This window comes from Rutilus rutilus (genome assembly GCF_951802725.1).
Source record: "Rutilus rutilus genome assembly, chromosome: 12".
Classification (NCBI taxonomy): domain Eukaryota; kingdom Metazoa; phylum Chordata; class Actinopteri; order Cypriniformes; family Leuciscidae; genus Rutilus; species Rutilus rutilus.
The window spans coordinates 33599142-33618790 of record NC_140217.1 but is presented as its reverse complement, the minus strand read 5'-3'; the positions used below and the strand labels follow the sequence as shown (position 1 = coordinate 33618790).

At 41.1% G+C, this 19649-nt stretch overlaps 1 protein-coding gene across 10 annotated transcripts in view; it reads right to left on the bottom strand.

The window, feature by feature from the left end:
- The window catches only part of chl1b (cell adhesion molecule L1-like b), a 58635-nt gene extending 39200 nt beyond the window's left edge, over window positions 1-19435 (bottom strand). For 8 of the 10 annotated variants that reach the window (XM_084426019.1, XM_084426021.1, XM_084426018.1 and 5 more), the window contains exon 1: window positions 19135-19267. The gene's annotated coding sequence lies outside the window, so the exon portion shown is untranslated. Of the gene's footprint in view, window positions 1-19134 lie in introns of all 10 variants that reach the window. The other 2 variants (XM_084426017.1, XM_084426023.1) reach the window with 2 other exon arrangements.
- Between the last annotated feature and the right edge of the window lie 214 nt (window positions 19436-19649).

Here is a 19649-nt window from a genome sequence, read left to right as displayed (position 1 = left end):
GGTAGATACAGAGAGAGAGAATAAAAAGGGAGGCCCAAAGCTCACAAAATACAACTTTATCAGTCATTTCCACCCCTTCAGGAGCTAAATTTTCACAGAAAACCATCAAGTGATGACTCTTTGTAACCATATAAGGTCATTTATTCAGGCCTCTAATTAAAGTCAAAAGAGGGATTTGGTCGGTGCAGGGCTGTATGTTCTCTACATTTCAGCTTTTGGGGCCAGTTATGAGTGATAACCGCACTTCACTGCCCCATTTTAACCCCACCAGCTGCTTCAATCACTTCCTTTTTCAGCCAGATCCCTGAAGCCCATCCTCCCCTTAATCTTCTCCTCTGCTTAACAAATCCGATAGGAAACACAGAGGTCAAACACCAGTAAGCGGAGAAGCAATTGAATAATTGACCACTGTGTGAATGAGTCGATTCCCTCCATTCCTCAGTGGGGGCTCTTGTTTTCTGATAGGTTTGAACTCTGCTCCACATGCCTGAATTTCTTCATAATAGTATTAACTCTGCCAGGAAGCTTTTGTGATTCAGTGCTGGTTATGGCGACCCCTGAGATGACCTCTGTGATGTCACTATAGAGGATGGGTTACTACACCCCTTGACTGTCATAATGACAGGCTTGTGGCTACGGTCTGTCGGATTTGGATGTGTTTCATGGACCCAAAAGACAATGCCTGAGGCTCTACTGCTTGCCCTGAGACTGCTCCCACAGATGGCGGCTAGCTTTAGTTGGCAGATTAAAATCAAAAGGTAAAGCGTTAAGCTAATTGGACAGTTTGGCACGTTACTGGTGGCATATGTTTACCTTCCTGATCCAATAGAACATGTCCTGGATTTTTTCTACTGCACTAGTTCCATCAGCCCAACTTAAAGGTGCAGTATTTGCAGCAAGTATTTTCTCATATCATAGCGACCTGACCAGCCCAACATGACAACACTATTTGTAATCAATATCATGAGTTCATGATATAAATTACAACTTAATCAGATCAGTTTTTCTGGCACATACAGATGGTACTCAACCAGAATAATACTTTTACCGCCGCCGTTCCCGCGGCGGTAAAATTGCGGGTGTGTATTTGCTGCCTTTGATCGCTAAGAGGCGCTACAATCGCAGACTTTGAAAAGTGTCAGTTTATTCTCTCTATTGCGTAATCTGCCGCCGCGCCGCGGCTCATTGAGAGTGATTGAAATGTGATACTAGCAGATCAATTCAAGTGAAACATGTAGTTAAACGAATTCATATAATCACAAGACTGAAATTAAATGTAATACATTTAATACATAATTAAAACATTTCAACACAAAACATTGCAATAGAAAAATATTAGGCTACATCATTGAGGCTTTCCAACAGCATAAGATGTGATGTTAACAGCGGTCCGATGATAGCTCTGTGGACAACGCAACAGCACGTGCTTCACGGAGCTTCAAGCGATGCGAGATCGAATCTCACTAGCCTTGGCTGACAGTGTTAAATGTTTTACTTGATGCTTAGATAGGTAACTGTTTATTGAAGTCAAGCGTTTTGTTTAATTATCAATGGCACATTACAACATAAATTTGCTACATTCCAGTAGAGCTGCTGCCGAGACGAGAAAACTGATGAAGGAAGATTATCAGCCGATCGCGTCAGAAAATGAAAATGATGAAACTATCTTTAATCTGCTAAATTATTGTTTTGTGAATCATTCACGAAATTGAGATGACTGACATTGATACCCGCCATAGCAAAGGAATACATTTTTAAAAACAGATCCTGGACATTTCAAGGTTTAAATAAAGTGTCGGGGCAGTTTATTTATTTAAAACAGGGTTGCATCGAGTTAGAGTTTATTTTCTAAGTAAGAAACAGAATCTTATTCTTGCGACATTTTTAATGTGTATTGCCAAAGAAATTGCAGCTAAATAAACAATTAAAACAGTAGGCTAGTCTACAAAACGGAAATAGTTCAAAGCAACATAAATTAAGATCATGCGTTTTTCTTTGCTTCTCTCTCGCGCTGGATTTCTTTTATTTTAGTTTATTTAGTCTCCCTGCACTGCGCGCGCCGGGTCTCTCTCGAAATTAAACATTTCAGGGTAAAAACCCATCATACAGCTGATAATACTGTAGTATGTCGCTGTGTGTCATCCATACAAATCACGAAAAAAAAAAAAACTAACAAATTATTGAGCCTTGCTTCAAAGAAACAGAATGCCTGGTTGAATTCACCTTATAGAAAACGAGGTGGATCGCGAATAAAAGAGCTCTCTGCTGCTCACTTGCATTCGTTTAGTTGGCAAGAATGCGTTTCGTCAATACTTCATGTTTAGATAATGCCAGATTGTTGACAAACACACTGCTCAAACATGTTAAAATTCTACAAAACCAGTTGAAACAAATGGATTGAACACTTCAACTGAAAGTGTGTGTGAAACCCCTTTAAATACAATAGCCTACATAAAACTACAATATTTATAATTTAAGGGCCTACATTTGGACACATCGAGAGATTTATCTTTAAAAGTATTTTGCCTTTGCCTGGTCATCAGGCTCACTCTCCATATGAAAGACAGAACATTTAACACCTCCTGAACCCCCCAACCCCCCACAGGCTACCTGAGTTTGAGACCGACTTAAAACAAAGAGAAGTCGCAATTCACACTTAATTCTAGACATTAGCATTAGGCTAGTAAAGTGTTGATAATGAAAGAATTTAATTATTTAGGCTACATGTAGGCTAGAAGGCTAATATTTCTGTCATAAAAGTTTATTACTAAACATTTAATTATTTCAATAATTGAAGAAATAAAACGCTACCTCGGTTTGGGCCAGCTTTTTCCAAGCAAACCTAAATACAAACGCATGTTCATTTGTTTAAACGCATGCTCATTTGTTGTCATGAATACAATGTTCAACTCAATGTTAAATTCCACGGGGATCTTTGGATCCTTATACAACCAGGGTGCATGCGATTTGTGAATTATTATTATTTTTTCCGAACCACATGCTTCGTGCTGCTGCTAAACTAAATAACATTTATAGAATAATTATGAACTTAAATGAAACAATATCGCAACATTTCGACAAATAAATTATCTAATCTGTTTTTACAATTTAATTCAGGGCGATTTAGCCTAGACTACATTTAATTATAGCGAGATTTTCACCCTTGTCCGTTCATCATTGGGAAGCGCTCACATAGCTAGTTTGAGTAGATCCTATGCACCTCTCGGTTTCATACGGATTAATCAGATAACATTTATTAAATATTTAGACATTTAAAGGCTTTAGACATAGCCGATTTCTTATCGTGACTGAGCAGAGGAAAGTGGCTTTCGGTTCATTTTTGTGACGCGCAGTTCCCGGAGACAGAGACGACAGATAAACTTTTGTCGTTAGCCTAATATGAATAAAAGTTTACAGTTTTGAACTATGTACTGTAGGCTACTCTACTCTGATCTGTATGACTAAAAAACTACGGAGTAGCCTATTAGGGCCTAAATTATTTTAGCTGTCTGTTATGAGAAAAATAAATTCAAATGAACGCGCCGCCGCGTCTGTCGAACACTAATTAAACATGCCAGAATAAAACCCGACTTTAGAACAATGGATAGCGCCACTCGGCGTGGTGTGCCAAAATACTTAATTATAAACTTCAATATTTCATTCAAAATAATCTCAAAACGCTTTGTGACATTTTGAAAGCAGTGCATGCATTAAGGCCACTGGAACCATGAACGAACTGTAACTCAAACTGGTTCTGATTTTATTGTTTGTCGTTTAAACGTGCCTATTGCATATCTTTATTTTATATATTTTATATGGTCTATTGGTGAAGTAATTTATAGCATTGATTACTGTGGAGGGAGGGGGGGATTAAAATAATTCATCAGAAGCAGGGATGTTTAGACCAGAAGGAAATCCCCGTCCCCCTTGGCAAATCGCACCTTGCTTAAAACCATGTTTTTACAAACTCTTTATAGGCTAGGAACCAAAAAAAAAAAAAAAAAGGCTATCCTGTATAAAAAAATGCTTTGTTTGTTTGATTGTCTGCATTAATAATAGGCTATGACATGCATTAATAGGCTAATATAAAATGTACAATAGTCTGACTATGTTCGGGATTTGAACCGGTGTCATCCAAATGATCGATACGTAAGTTCTACCACTCGGCCATGAATTTACCCACTGAGAAATGCCCGGTTTCTCCAGTCTTCTCCAGAGAAGCGCTCATCATTCGTCTCATTCCTCAATAGAAAACAAATAATCAGCTTCATTGCACCTAATTTATTTTTGTTTGTTATTTTTGTTATTATTATTATTTTTTTATTTTTTTTATCACGCTGCTCCCAACGGGCAATAGGCTTATGTCGCCCACCGACGTCTAGGCGTAGGCTACAATATGAAATAAAGGCTATATTGTTCTCGTCTCTATTTTTAAATTATGATTCTATTTTTCTGTCCTAAACAATGTTCTATAGTAGCCTATTTCATCTGTTAATTGACATTAACCCCGCTTACATTTCAAAATACGGCAATAGCTGCTGTTCCCTTTCGAAAGGGAACTCTACACTACGTCAGAATGACGCTATGGGGAACGCCTCAGGCGTGACAGGTGTCTGAAATAAATATCAACTCACGTCAATTATGTTGACCGGCGACAGCCCGTGAATCATCAGCTTGATTGATTAACGCGCAACCTGGATGTATAAAGGGAAGCCTTGCATACATGACAACATCTTTTCGTCTTCAGGGACTGTTTGTCTGTATTGAGAATATCGCTGAAGCGCGCGGGAGGCTCTCGAGAGAGCCTCTTGTGCAAACTGTGAGCGTTTTTTATTTAAAAATGCTCCGCTTTCGCGGACCCTTTTCTCGAGGGAGGAGGGTTCAGCATCTGAGCTGTGGTGCGTGCGATCTGTGAAACAATACTGTTTGGGTACGAGGCGTTCACAGTCAGTTCCTGAGGGTGCTGGCAGTGTTCATTAAGAAATATCTCGGCGCGCGTGAGAAAGAAAAAATCCGTGCGCTGTCGGATGTTTCAACCTCGCAACTGTTGACTTTCTTCTCGAGGGATGAAAGCCAAATATTTTTTAACGGCTCTTTTCTCGCGCTTGCCGAGGCAGTGTGTAGATTACGAGAAAGTATAAATGTTAAAACAGTATTGTCTGGTGAGTATGGCTGCATTTAATTCTATGAATTAAAATGATGGAATATTATCTGACTTTTAAGAAGTTAGATATTTAGTAATTCAGCCTATCATCCAGATCGCGTTACCCAGTGTTTTTGGCTGCATTTTAATTGAAAAATGAGCAGTGAACAAAAAGAGCAGGTGTAATTCTGGTCTTTTTGTAAAATGTGAAATTAACATATTTCTGTTTCTTTTCAGACCACATCTCCTGTTTTAGAGTCTGGGGCAAAATGTTATGGGAGTAAATCTAAAGATTTTTTCGATGGTCAGGTAGTAGGTCTTAACAGGCCTCCTTGACCAGACAGTCCCCATTTTGCAACCGGACAGTGCTTGGGCCTCCCTGAGGTGAGCTCCCAGGAATTGACTGTCAAGGAGTAATGTGGTTATCAGGTTATAGGCCTCACTAGGCCTTCCTGAATATGAGCTTCCACATACTATGGTTAAATGAGCTCCCACATATTATGGTTATCAGGTCATAGGCCTCACTAGGCCTTCCTGAATATGAGCTCCCACATACTGTGGTTATCAAGTTATAGGCCGCTCCAGGCCTTCTTGAATATAGCTCCCATATAATGTGGTTATCCGGTCATAGGCCTCACTAGGCCTTCCTGAAAATGAGCTCCCACATACTGTGGTTGAATATGAGCTCCCACATTCTGTGGTTATCAAGTTATAGGCCTCACCAGGCCTTCTTGAATATGAGCTCCCACATACTGTGATATGAGCTCCCACATTCTGTGGTTATCAAGTTATAGGCTTCACCAAGCCTTCTTGAATATGAGCTCCCACATACTGTGGTTATCAGGTCATAGGCCTCACCAGGCCTTCCTGAGTATGAGCTCCCACATACTGTGGTTGAATATGAGCTCCCACATACTGTGGTTATCAGGTCAGAGGCCTCACCAGGCCTTCTTGAAAATGAGCTCCCACATACTGTAGTTGCCAGGTTATAGGCCTCACCAGGCCTTCCTGGTTATGAGCTTCCACATGTCAGGTTACAGGCCTCACCGGCCTTCCTGAATGTGAGCTCCCACATACTGTGGTAATCAGGTTACAGGCCTCATCAGGCCTTCCTGGTTATGAGCTCCCACATACTGTGGTCGCCAGGTTACAGGCCTCATCCGGCCTTCCTGGTTATGAGCTCCCACATACTGGGATATCAGGTTACAGGCCTTTCTAGGCCTTCCTGAATATGAGCTCCCATACACGGTGGTCGCCACGTTACAGGCCTCGCCAGGCCTTCCTGGTTATGAGCTCCCACATACTGTGGCGCCAGGTTACAGGCCTCACCGGCCTTCCTGGTGATGGGCTTCTACATGTCAGGTTGCAGGCCTCACCCGGCCTTCCTGAATGTGAGCTCCCACATACTGTGGTCATCAGGTTACAGGCCTCATCCGACCTTCCTGTTTATGAGCTCCCACATACTGTAGTCGCCAGGTTATAGGCCTCACCAGGCCTTCTTGGTTAGGAGTTTTCACATGTCAGGTTTCGGGCCTCACCGGCCTTCCTGAATGTGAGCTCCTACATACTGTGAGCTTCCACTTACTGTGGTTATCAAGTTATAGGCCTTACCAGGCCTTCTTGATTATGAGCTCCCACATACTGTGGTTTAATATGAGCTCCCACATTCTGTGGTTATCAAGTTTTAGGCCTCACCAGGCCTTCTTGAATATGAGCTCCCACATACTGTGGTTATCAGGTCATAGGCCTCACTAGGCCTTCCTGAGTATAGCTCTCACATACTGTGGTTGAATATGAGCTCCCACATTCTGTGGTTATCAAGTTTTAGGCCTCACCAGGCCTTCTTGAATATGAGCCCCCACATTCTGTGGTTATCAGGTCAGAGGGCTCACCAGGCCTTCCTGAATGAGAGCTTCCACATATTTTGGTTGAATATGAGCTCCCACTTACTGTGGGTATCAAGTTATAGGCCTCACCAGGCCTTCTTGAATATGAGCTCCCACATATTGTGGTTATCAGGTCATAGGCCTCACTAGGCCTTCCTGAGTATAGCTCTCACATACTGTGGTTGAATATGAGCTCCCACATTCTGTGGTTATCAAGTTTTAGGCCTCACCAGGCCTTCTTGAATATGAGCCTCCACATTCTATGGTTATCAGGTCAGAGGCCTCACCAGGCCTTCCTGAATGAGAGCTTCCACATATTTTGGCTGAATATGAGCTCCCACATGCTGTGGTTGTCAGGTCACAGGCCTCACTAGGCCTTCCTGAGTATGAGCTCCCACATACTGTGGTTGAATATGAGCTCCCACATACTGTAGTTGCCAGGTTATTGGCCTCACCAGGCCTTCCTGGTTACGAGCCTCCACATGTTAGGTTACAGGCCTCACTGGCCTTCCTGAATGTGAGCTCCCACATACTGTGGTGAATATGAGCTCCCATGTTATATGGTTATCAGGTCAGAGGCCTCACTAGGCCTTCCTGATTTGAGCTCCCACATGCTGTGGTCGCCAGGTTAGAGGCCTCACCGGCCTTCCTGAGTATGAGTTCCCCCCATGCTGTGGTTGTATATGAGCTCCCACATACTATAGTCGCCAGGTTATAGGCCTTACCAGGCCTTCTTGGTTAAGAGCCTCCACATGTCAGGTTACAGGCCTCACCGGCCTTCCTGAATGTGAGCTCCTACATACTGTGGTCATCAGGTTACAGGCCTCATCTGGCCTTCCTGGTTATGAGCTCCCACATTCTGTGGTTATCAGGTCAGAGGCCTCACCAGGCCTTTCTGAGTATGAGCTCCCACATACTGTGGTTGTATATGAGCTCCCACATACTGTAGTCGCCAGGTTATAGGCCTCACCAGGCCTTCTTGGTTAGGAGTCTTCACATGTCAGGTTACAGGCCTCGCCGGCCTTCCTGAATGTGAGCTCCTACATGCTGTGAGCTTCCACTTACTGTGATTATCAAGTTATAGGCCTCACCAGGCCTTCTTGAATTTGAGCTCCCACGTGCGGTGGTCGTTAGGTCACAGGCCTCACCGGCCTTCCTGAGTTTTAACCTTCCACAATTAGTGGTCACCAGGCTTTAGGCCTCTGCGGCCTTCCTGGTTATGAGTTCTTTCATGTCAGGTGGCAGGCCTCACCAGGCCTTACTGAATGAGAACTCCCACGTATTGTGTCTATCAGGTTGCAGGCTTCTTCTGGCTTTCCTGATTATAGGTTCCCACGTAAGGTGGTTCCCTGGTTACAGTCCTCACCAGGCCTTCCTGGTTTTGAGCTTTTACATGTCAGGTTACAGGCCTCATCCGGCCTTCCCGAATGTGGGCTCACACATACTGTGTTTTTAGAGTGATGAAGTACGAGCAAACCTTTACTTCATTCCTTTTTGGTACATACGTTCCGTACCTTTTTTATACCATGCTTATGGTAAGTCACACGACTTATGTCTTGTGTATTTTCTAAAATCCATTTTCTATGGTAAGGGTCATGCGCGTATCGCTTCTGTCCCTTCCTATGTGGCTCAGACCCTGGTCTTTCTCTTCGGGTCCCATTCTAGATACTTCCTGTCGTCACTTTATTACGACAGATGTTTTTCTCTAGCTAACTTCCACATTCTGATGAGCTCCCACACACTGTGGTCACCGTGTTACAGGCCTCACCGGCCTTCCCGAGTATGAGCTCCCACATGCTGTGGTCGCCAGGTTAGAGGCCTCATCAGGCCTTCTTGGGTTCAGAATGGCTAAGTACATGCACTTTCTTTCATGTACTTTCTATTTCCATTTTTTATGGTAAGGGTTGTGCGCTGTACGCTTTATTCCCTTTCTGAAAGTGAGCTCCCACATCCTGTGGTCGCCAGGTTAGAGGCCTCACCGGCCTTCCTGATATGAGCTCCCACATGACGTGGTCGCCAGGTTAGAGGCCTCACCGGCCTTCCTGATAGGAGCTCCCACATGCTGTGGTCACCAGGTTAGAGGCCTCACCGGCCTTCCTGATATGAGCTCCCACATGTTGTGGTCGCCAGGTTAGAGGCCTCACCGGCCTTCCTAATATGAGCTCCCACATGTTGTGGTTGCCAGGTCAGAGGCCTCACCGGCCTTCCTGAAGGTAAGCTCCCACATATTGTGGTTGAATACAAGCTCCCCCATGTTGTGGTCGCCAGGTTAGAGGTCCTACCAGGCCTTCCTGGAGGTAGCTCCCTTTAGGCCCTCACAGGCCTCCTCAGTGTTTTGAAACACAAACACTGGGTAGATCCATGGATCGAGTAGAGAGACTCCCCTCGCTGGCAAGGGTTGTAAAGCACTATGCTGAGTCATACTCTCCAGGGTTTCCCGTCTCTGAGATCCGGGCTGAGTGGTTCACTGCCTGTTTTGCAGTCCCTCGGGTTGGATGCCTTCTTAAGGCAAGTGTCCAGAGGCTCTGTCTTCAGACAGACAGGAAGTGGCCAGACTCTAGTGTCTTATGTAGTGACACCAGGTCAGGCCTGCCTGGTGGTATTTCAGGTGGCACGCTCCCCTGAATAGTGACTGGCTGGGAGTCCCTTGGGCCCCCTAGCCACACTCCCTAGAAGGGACCCCTTCTTTTGGAAGCTGTGGTCCTAAGCCTTTGAGCTGGCCCAGATATACCCCCCATTAACTATGTTTTGGCGGTTTCTTGGTTCATTAGCTTGGGTGATGACCGGTAGGGAGTGCTGTCACTGACAGCCCGATGTGACCTAAGGGTGAGTGGTTCCAGTGTTTTCTGAATTACTGGTTCGGACAGTTGTCACTGCCTTTGGGCATGCACTCCCCTCAGCATGGTGGCGTTGGTATATCGTTCCCCATAGCGTCATTCTGACGTAGTGTAGAGTTCCCTTTCGAAAGGGAACGTCTCAGGTTACGACTGTAACCTATGTTCCCTGAGAACAGGGAACGAGACACTACGTCTTCCTGCCATGCCTCGGGGCCTGCCTGCAACAGTCCCTTCAGACGATAGGATGTTGTCATGTATGCAAGGCTTCCCTTTATACATCCAGGTTGCGCGTTAATCAATCAAGCTGATGATTCACGGGCTGTCGCCGGTCAACATAATTGACGTGAGTTGATATTTATTTCAGACACCTGTCACGCCTGAGGCGTTCCCCATAGCGTCATTCTGACGTAGTGTCTCGTTCCCTGTTCTCAGGGAACATAGGTTACAGTCGTAACCTGAGACGTTTTGCACAATGTCCCTCTGCGCCACCTGGCGGTCATTTCGCGAATGACTTTGAAATGCGACTGGATTATTTTTACCGCGGTAGTTTTGCCGCGGTGGCTGGCGCGGCGGTAATAGGCATTCTGGTTGAGTACCATCTGTAAGCAGTGACGGTTTTTGAATGAATGAAAAACATTTATTAGAATGGCAAATACATATATGTATCCTACTGTATATACAAGTAAAAACCTAGTAAATACCCTAATTTACATAACTATTATGAAAACATTCAATTTATTTACCTTTCATTTAATATTCTGCTATAAAACAAAATCTGAAATTGTGCACTTGGACTTGGACTTTTGTTAATCCGTTCATTTACATGATCCATTTGATTAAAGCAATTAACACAATATGAGAGAGTCTTTTATAATGAAAAAAATCACTAGAATGATTCAGACTTTCAAATGCAACATGTGAGAAGTCTCATTTTTAGTTTGTTTTTAGTAGTCTTCCCATGGCAACATATGTAAGAAAGATAGAGTCATTGAGAATGAATCAAATCACTGCAACCTATTGTATGTGTGAGAGAGACTTCTTTAGTATGAACAGATTCACTAGAATAAATCCATACTTTCGAAAAGCAACATATTTGAGAGAGTGAGTCGTTTATTATGAAACAATTCATGAATCTGATCATTTGCAACATGGATGGACTTGCAACATGAATCAGACTTTCCAACACTATATATTAAATATGCAACACTGCAACTCCCTGGAAAAAAAGTATTGGAAAAGTATTTTTTGTATTTTTAAAACAATGCAACTCTCACACTACTGAGAAAAAAAAGAGTCTTAATAGGAATATTCAAGCCAGATGGCCTAAAGGCCTGTGAAAGAGGATTTTATTTATAAAATAATTGATATCTGGCAGTTACAATGTCAATGTCAAATTAATTTCTAGAGCACAGTTAGTTTGACCAAAGTGCTTTACATTGATACACATTTAACAAAAAATTATATTAATCTCTATAATACATTAAAAGCCAAGGAAAACAACTGTTTTTTGTTTAGATTTAAAGGCACACTATGCAGTTTCCGTTTTTCTCAAACAGCGACCCCTAGAGTCATATGTTGTTTTCTTTGTCGACTCTGCCATGATTCACGTCTGAAATGCGTGCTAGTGTCTTCCATAGAGGCTGCTTCATATGTTGTTGATGTATGTGACGTCGCGCCGTAAAGCAAGTCGTGATTCTCGCGAGCTTTGGTGGGGCGTCACCTCTCAAACTTGCCCTACTACGAGTTCGTTTACCATCGAAATGATTTCTAAGTTGTTATATTAAGGTACAAATCTTGCATAGTGTGCTTTTAAAATCAGAAAGTGTTTGAGCAGCTCTAACACACAGTGGAAGGCTATTCAGCAGTTTAGGGGCAATAACAGATAAATCAAATAGATCAGCATGGGTCAGATCAACCAACTCTGTTCACTCGTAAGTGGATTCGTAAGTAAGTGTCAGGAAGACAATGTAGCAACCAAAGGCTGTTCCTCTAAACAGTTTAATCTGCAACATTCAAGCTAACAAAGCTCATCCCCATACAGCCCACCTAAGAAATACCCTGTAAATAGAAGTGGGACTTTCTTAACAACTACAGCCTGTTCTTAATCCCCGCATCTCAGTCTAATGATACTGGCAAGGGGTAAAAGCTGCCCAGCGTGGGAAGGTCCGCGTGAACTCTGACCTGGCACTGCCTGGGCAAAGAGGACTAGAGCAAGAGCCAGAGAAGGAGGAGAAGGTAGAGACTGAGCAGAGAAAAATCAAGAGCAAGCTTTTCTCCCCAACTGACTGATGGCGTCCTGCCCCTCTTGCACTCGCCTCGCCCACCGTGAAGACTCATTTAGCATGGCGGATAAGTGTAAATCAGGACAGTGGAAAAATAGGAAGCAAACTGGCAGTAGAAGGGAGGCATGGTGTGAGTCCTTGGCTGCGAGGAAAAACAATCACGGCTATTCCTCACACGACAGGATCAGTCACCGCCAATGCATCGCCATTTGTCTGATTATTACTGGCCGTATTTAATAAATAACCAAACAGAAATACTTCTAATGCCCACATGTAGGGATACACAATTTATCTGTGCAATACTGGTTGTTTACCAATATCAGTGTTTTATTTGTATTTATTTATTTGTTTAATTTATCATATTGGATATTTAGCACCAAATATCATAGATGCTGGAAATGGGCAAAACCATTAAATATAATTCAAATTAAAAGTGATAGCAATATATTAGCGAAAATATTGTATTGTTAAAAAAAGGATTTTCTTAAACAGTGCTTTCTCTTTAAGAGATGTTCCAAACCTGCATGACTTCTGTGAAACACAAAAGAAGATATTTTGAAGGAAGTTGACTTTTGATGATTGACTTTCATTGTGAGACATTTTTAAAACACATCTTTTGTGTTCCATATGGAAACTGGTTTCCTGACTTTACAAGTCACAAATGCGAGTTTACTGTATATCACGCAATTCTGAGAAAAAAAAACTGCATTTGCCCTTTTAATTTTATTCAGTGGCAGAAACAAGATTCCATAGTTCCAAAATGAAAACAGGTTTGAAACGACATGAAGGTGTGTAAATGAAGTTGAGCCATCCCTTTAAGAGTGTATGTTGGCACTCTTAATAACTGGCAAGGAAAGAGTGAATGCTAGCAAAGCTGCCTGCCTTTTTACAGTAATTCTACTTCAGATGGGCTCAATACCACAGCATTGTCAATAAGTAGACGGATATCTGCTATTTAGCACACACTCAGCATTTAAGTGTCTTTCAGTATAAAAACTTAGTGTGCACACTGTTCAAGCCACTAATGGGATTAGCTCCTGGATTAAAATATACTGGATTAAATTATTCTGACTGAAGAGTCTTGATGGCTGTGTATCCTTCTCAAACCTTTGGATAAATCCCTGATTCTGATGTAATCTCTTTTGCACAGTTAAGAAATTGGTGAGATTACTAGCACTAAAGAGCAATTAGAACAGTTTACTGTACTATTTAGTTACTTTAATCTCTTGTTTAGCTTGATTACAGTATGAACAAACATGAAAAAGGTTTAAGTTGTTACATTATTACATACTTTCAGCAGCAAAAGCATATTATATAAAACACTATTCCTGCAATTTTCAGAAGCCATTACTTTAGTGTTATATGATCTGTCATAAATCATTCTAATATGCTGATCTGCTGCTCAAGAAACATTTATTATTAATAGTTTTTGTTGCTTAATATTTTTTAGGATTTACTATTCAAATGTTTGGGGTAAGTAAAAAAAAAAAAAAAAGGAAATTAATACTTTTATTCAGCAAGATGTAAATTAATAATTTTATTTAGATGTTTCTCCTAATGTATTGACACGAATCAAACAATTGTTTACATATAGAGTATAGAGCAATAAAATCAATCTTGGAAGATTGTTGAGATCTCTCAGATACAGTATGTGGCATGAAATATGACATATGAGATTACTGGTGTCTTTTTCTTGGGATAAAAATAAAGCAGCAAACAAAAACAAATCATTTCTCACCTTTTAATCTCATTAATGGTACAATATGTAAGACTTTGGAACAAAATACCCAAAAACCACTTGCACAGTGTTATATATTTCTTTCAATTGTGTACTTACATTATCCTAAATGTTTCCAAGAATTTGTAAATTCAGAGGAATTCACAATTTTAAATAGTGCCAGTCCCTTGTCGCCTGTCAATGACGTAATATCCGCGTTATCCCTGGTTTCCGCTCGTACTGCCATAGTAACCATGGCGACAGATGTGGACAACTGCGTAATGTTTAGCGGCACGCTGTTGTTGTTTCGTTCAAACATTATGGATCATGGCAAGCAGACTTTGGGATAAAAGGAGAAATAAAACGAGGATCAATATCGGTGTGGCGTTTTCGAGATGCCGAGAGCTTTGCGGCAAACTTCGACTTGACAGAGATGCCGCTCTTGCATGTACTTTATTGGACAGGTGAGCAAATGTACATAAAACAAACCAATGTTATATAGCTCAACATAATGAAATGTTAGAATATGATCAGGTATGTTATTCTAATGTTGATCTAGCGTACTGGTAGTCTCATATAGCCAACGAACTAACACATAGAATAACATAACTTTCAACACACTCAAATGCTGTTTAGTATGATAGTGTAACGTTAGACCAAGTGAAACAGCGCTGCGTTACCTCACAAGTTTAATTCGCCAAAAAAACTGACCAGTTCGCAAATTATTTCAGCACTTGCGGGTAGTTTGGTAGAATGAAATGTTCTCATTTCTTTATATCCGCAGGACTCGCGTGTGGCACTGATATCTGTCTCTCATTAGCAATCGTGACCTGCTTCATACCACAGTCATGTTAAAAAACATGAATGTATTTACTTAAACATTATTAGATCCATCAGCATGACAGCAATTCACTTAAACATTATTAGATCCATCAGCATGACAGTAAGTTCCATGATTCCGCTTATTCAATGCGTCATCAATCTATGCCTCTGTTATTGTAAGAGGTTAGCGACCCCTAGTGGGGAAAAACTACATATTGTAGCTTTAATCTCCTAGAGAAACAAAGATATTAAAGATATGTCATTTGTGATTTTTATTCTTTTATGAGCACCAGATGGGTGTCTTTATCATTCTACAATACAAATATCCATTAATCTTAAACCTTGAACTTGACTGTTCGAGCCCTTTATGATCGTTACTACAAGTCACAATGCTAACACTGTAATATAAACTGTTAAAATCACCATAAATAATGCATAAATAACACCATCAACAGCCATCAGCTACACAACATATTTATAATTAAAACTTCAGTTCGGGCAAAGCAGAATACTAAATGAGATTAAGAAGTTGAAGCGATATTAAATAATAACTATGGCTAACTGAGATTTGACTCTGCTTCAGTCTGTTTTAACATGCATGCCAGAGACTGAACGGTTCAATTACCAGCCCATCAATTATACAGCAGCCTGAACAAAGCGTTGAGGCAAGGATGGGATGGGACAGGGGGACAAGCAAGGAATGTAGGATACTCGGTGCTTAAAGGGAGAAAGCAAGAATTCAGTCAAGAATAGAAAATATGTGGTGGTGGAAGACAGCTATGGAATAAGATAGTGGGAAGCAGAAGTCATAAACCGTCTCTGTCATTGACGGGTATGGGAGAGGGATGTGGGAGTGAATGAAGGAGACAAAATGTAGATGGATGGTGGCGATGGATGGCGTGGGCGTGGATCATGAACTTGCTGCACGGAGAAGTGGAGAGATTGTTTTTTGATGGAGTGGGAGAGTGGATGAGGAAAACGTAGAATGACGTGCAGGCGTATTGACTGAGACATACAAATGGATTATGAAGCAGCAAGAGAGGAAGAAGAGTGAAAAAAGATGAGAAAAGAGAGCGAGAGAACTATAATCAATGAAAAGAGCTCCTAACCTTAAGTCCCCATTGGAGAGATGGCAAATGACCTTGTGACCCCCGTGAACTGCTCTGACAGAGATTAACGTGTCCCTGGTCAACAGTGCAATTTATTTTAAAAGTGCCATCAAGCCCAGACCAGTTCCTGATCATCAACTTGTTACATGCTTTTCTTGGTTTTTATGGAGTGGGTTCCCTAGTGGAAAAGGTCTCACTTCCTCTCATAAATGTTCTTTTTGTGCAAAAATACACACCAGGTGAAAAACCAAGGGACCGATGAGAGATGAATACAAAATGGCTTATAACTCATGTCTGCTTTTCAGAAATAATGGCCTATATAATGTGTATCTGTACAATTAATGTTGTTTTCTTAACTTTTCTAATAAGTTGACGTCTACTGGATGCACTTTTCAAACGAGTGACTGTTTTCCTGCCTTTAAAGACTACAGCATGAGCAAATAGAGTTCAAATGTTGGTTATGAAGGATAATTGCATTGGTTGGCCCAACTAAACGAACACCAAACAAGGATCACTTGATTTTTGTTTGTTAATGTGTTCAAAAATGAACTGAATGAAGGATCTGCAGGGAGTTGTTCATTCAAGTCAGCACCTGAGTTGATTTTGAAGGAGCATTTTTACACCAAACGCTGACTTAAATGATAATGATAAACACAATTAAAACGGCCTAAGCACAATACATTACTGAAACTTTATTTAAACATTCATAATAAAGTAAATTATTCAGTGACTCACTGATAACACACAAAAGACAGCCACTTGTCACAACCTACTCGCATATTGATTTAGCCTGTAGAATTAATGAACGAATATTTCAATGAACAGATTAAAAAGAGTTGGATGGATCAAAGTCCTTCTCATCACTACTCTCCTTGGATCAGTTTCCCTCCTTCTGCCCCAACAAGTCTGTAGTATTTGACTTACGTGTCACGTCATCTACTCAAGTCCCACTGGCAACTGTTTACTGCTGTAAATAAATAAGTAATGACTTAGGAGAAGGTAACATCTTCACTGTTTTATTCATGTTCTTGCCTCTTTGGTTTTACATCTGAACCAAAACATACAGATTTGCACTTGCTTCTCCCTGCTGTAAAATGGGCGAAAAAGAAGCAAAGAATGTTGCATTGCAAGGCAATTTCAATCAAAAAAGCTGTAATGAGAAATGCATTATACTCAATAGCTATTCGCTTCCGCAAATTAGGCCAGATTGCATTTCTACCAACCAAACAAACAGCATTGTGACGCATCGGGTCCACACACCAAAAGAAGTAGAGTTCAAGTGCCCTAAAATTTAGCAGAAGCCTTGCATTGCTGGTCAAAATGTCACAATTTCAGCTATTTTTAAAACAAGTTTATGAACAGAACGCAGTGTTCAAGAGATGTGTTGTTGGGCCCAACTGCAAAAAGCCCAATCTGAGAGTGCGAAAGGAACAAATTGTCCGTATGGCTAAGGTCAAAGAAGACGGCTGTGAAGAATGAAAGAGATCATCCAAAAGCTCTGCAATCACAGCTGTGCTGTCAAGTAGGGAGGAGAGAGAGAGCGTAAAAATTTCCCTACATGTGCCATTTCACGTACATGTGAGAAAGATCTGGCTGAGTGAGAAATACCCTGTTGTGTCTCGGCTTTTATAATATATTTTTTTTCATTACCCTCTTTCTTTGATGTCTTTGAGATGAGTGGAGTTCTGCGTGCCCTGGACAGCGATCATATTAGGCTGTTATTCGTGTTGAGTGGCCTGAAGTAGAGGGGATTGGAAACAGGCACACCAGGGGGACAGAAGTGTTATTTTGTGGGAACTGACACAGCAAGAGCCCTGGCTACGTTCATTCAGATCTGACGGATGTTGGCAATCTCCCAGGATGAAACTTGGCTGTAGCCAGACAAGATAAATGGAACTTGTGCCCAAGATTATCTCCTTCCCCTGACAAATCTAAAGCTAATTTACTTTTTTCCTCTAGTAGGCAGAATATTGTATTCCTAAGGCAAAGAAATATCCTGTGTTTGTCATAGAGTAAATACTGCACTAATTCCCCTCTGCATATCTTCCAAACAACGGCACACCTGTGTCCATTGACTTTTGTGCTGTGTAGAAAGTGATTCATATGAGCTACTGATTTAGAACACGTTACAACTTGTTCCTTAACATCTGGATAATCTTGTTTAAAATAAGCTATTTGACAGTTCTGTCGGAAGCATCAAAATGTTCTGGATTTCGTCATTATTTCAATGCTCAGATAAACCACTGGCCTTTTTATCAATATCTTACGAAACAAAACGCGACACAAAGTTCTAGAGGGATATTTCCAGAGCAATTTCTATTCAGAGATATTTCTATTCAGACGAAAAAGCTGCAAAATACTAAAACGTTGCTTACTGGATACACTTTCATGATCTCATGGTGGAGCTTATTAAGATCCATAGAAAAATCCCAATGATAATGCATTAAGTTACAGAGCAAATAAACCATTTCAGCAGCATCTCTCATTCTAAATAACTAACATTATGAAAAAAGCTGAACCCTTATGGTCTATTGAGATTGACTTGTCTCAGAGAAGATAATAATGTGTACAAATAATAATCCTAATTATTTATTAAATGTATGAGTTTAGAACTTAACCACTTATTTTCTCCTCAAATTCTTGAATTATGAAAATGATCAGACCTAAATGAAACCTGATTTGGAGATATTATTGAAGCTTTAACCCTCTGTCGTACCACGTTCTTTTCAGAAATGTAACATTGTTTCTATTGGAGGTGAAATTTGGGGTCAAAATAATGACAGTTTATCTTGCAGAAGCATTTGAAAAAACATTACATTTATCTCATTATTTATATACAGAATTGGGTCTCTCTAAGACCTCAAACATACGTTTGAAGAAAGTTATCAAGTCAGAAATTTGTTTTTAATCAATTCTTGAGAAAAAGGAATTAAAAATGCTGTAGCACTGTACCTTTCTCATTCTAAAATATATTTCCCCCAAAATGGTAGCAGAACAGAACACAGTTAATGAGCCAAAACATTAAAATGAGCGCCAATTAAAAATTAAAATTACTCTGACATGGACATTACTCACGAGAAACATGCAAGAAAAAAAGTTTCAAAAAAGAAGAAAGGAAAAGGTAGCACTAAAAATTAAATCCTATATAAGCACTGGATGAAAAGAAGCTGATTTTGCATATCACACACTGCTTCACTGTCCCTCCAAAGGCTTTCTGTTACACACGTGAGAGGGTCACAGCACACACCACTACAGTAGCAGCAGTAGTAATTCCCTCGACCGGGTTGCTTTTATATCAAGCTCAGACAAACCCATCAAACAGAAGCCAAAATACTCACAGGAATCTGCTTCATTCTTGTCCGCTCGGCCTCAGAAAGACAGACGAACCCTTCCTCTTCTGCTCAGTTTAATCCCACAGGCGTGAAAAACAGAGAGTGCTGAGGAAATCCAGAGAAACGTCTACCACAGCAGACGCGGGAGAGAGAGAGCCCCGCCACTAGCGCATGGAGCGGTGCAGAGCGAGAGAGGCGCTGGGGAGACATATGTTGCCAAAGCCTCTCGTCTGGCAAAGAAGCTCATTAAACGAGTGACAATCACTCCCACAAAGCCAGATCTGAGCACTTTTCACATGGAGTGTACAAAGAAGGAGAGAGAGGGTGAGAGAGAATGAATGAAAGTGAAGGAATTCTGGATGGAGGAAGTTGCATTTAAAGCACTGAGGCATGGGGAGACTTGTTTATGTTTTGTGCCATAGATGTCAAGATACATGTTTTGCCTTGTGTAACACTGCCACTATGTTTAAATAGGGGTTAATTTAGAGCTTAGTTTAGTATTATTTCATATAATTATTTTA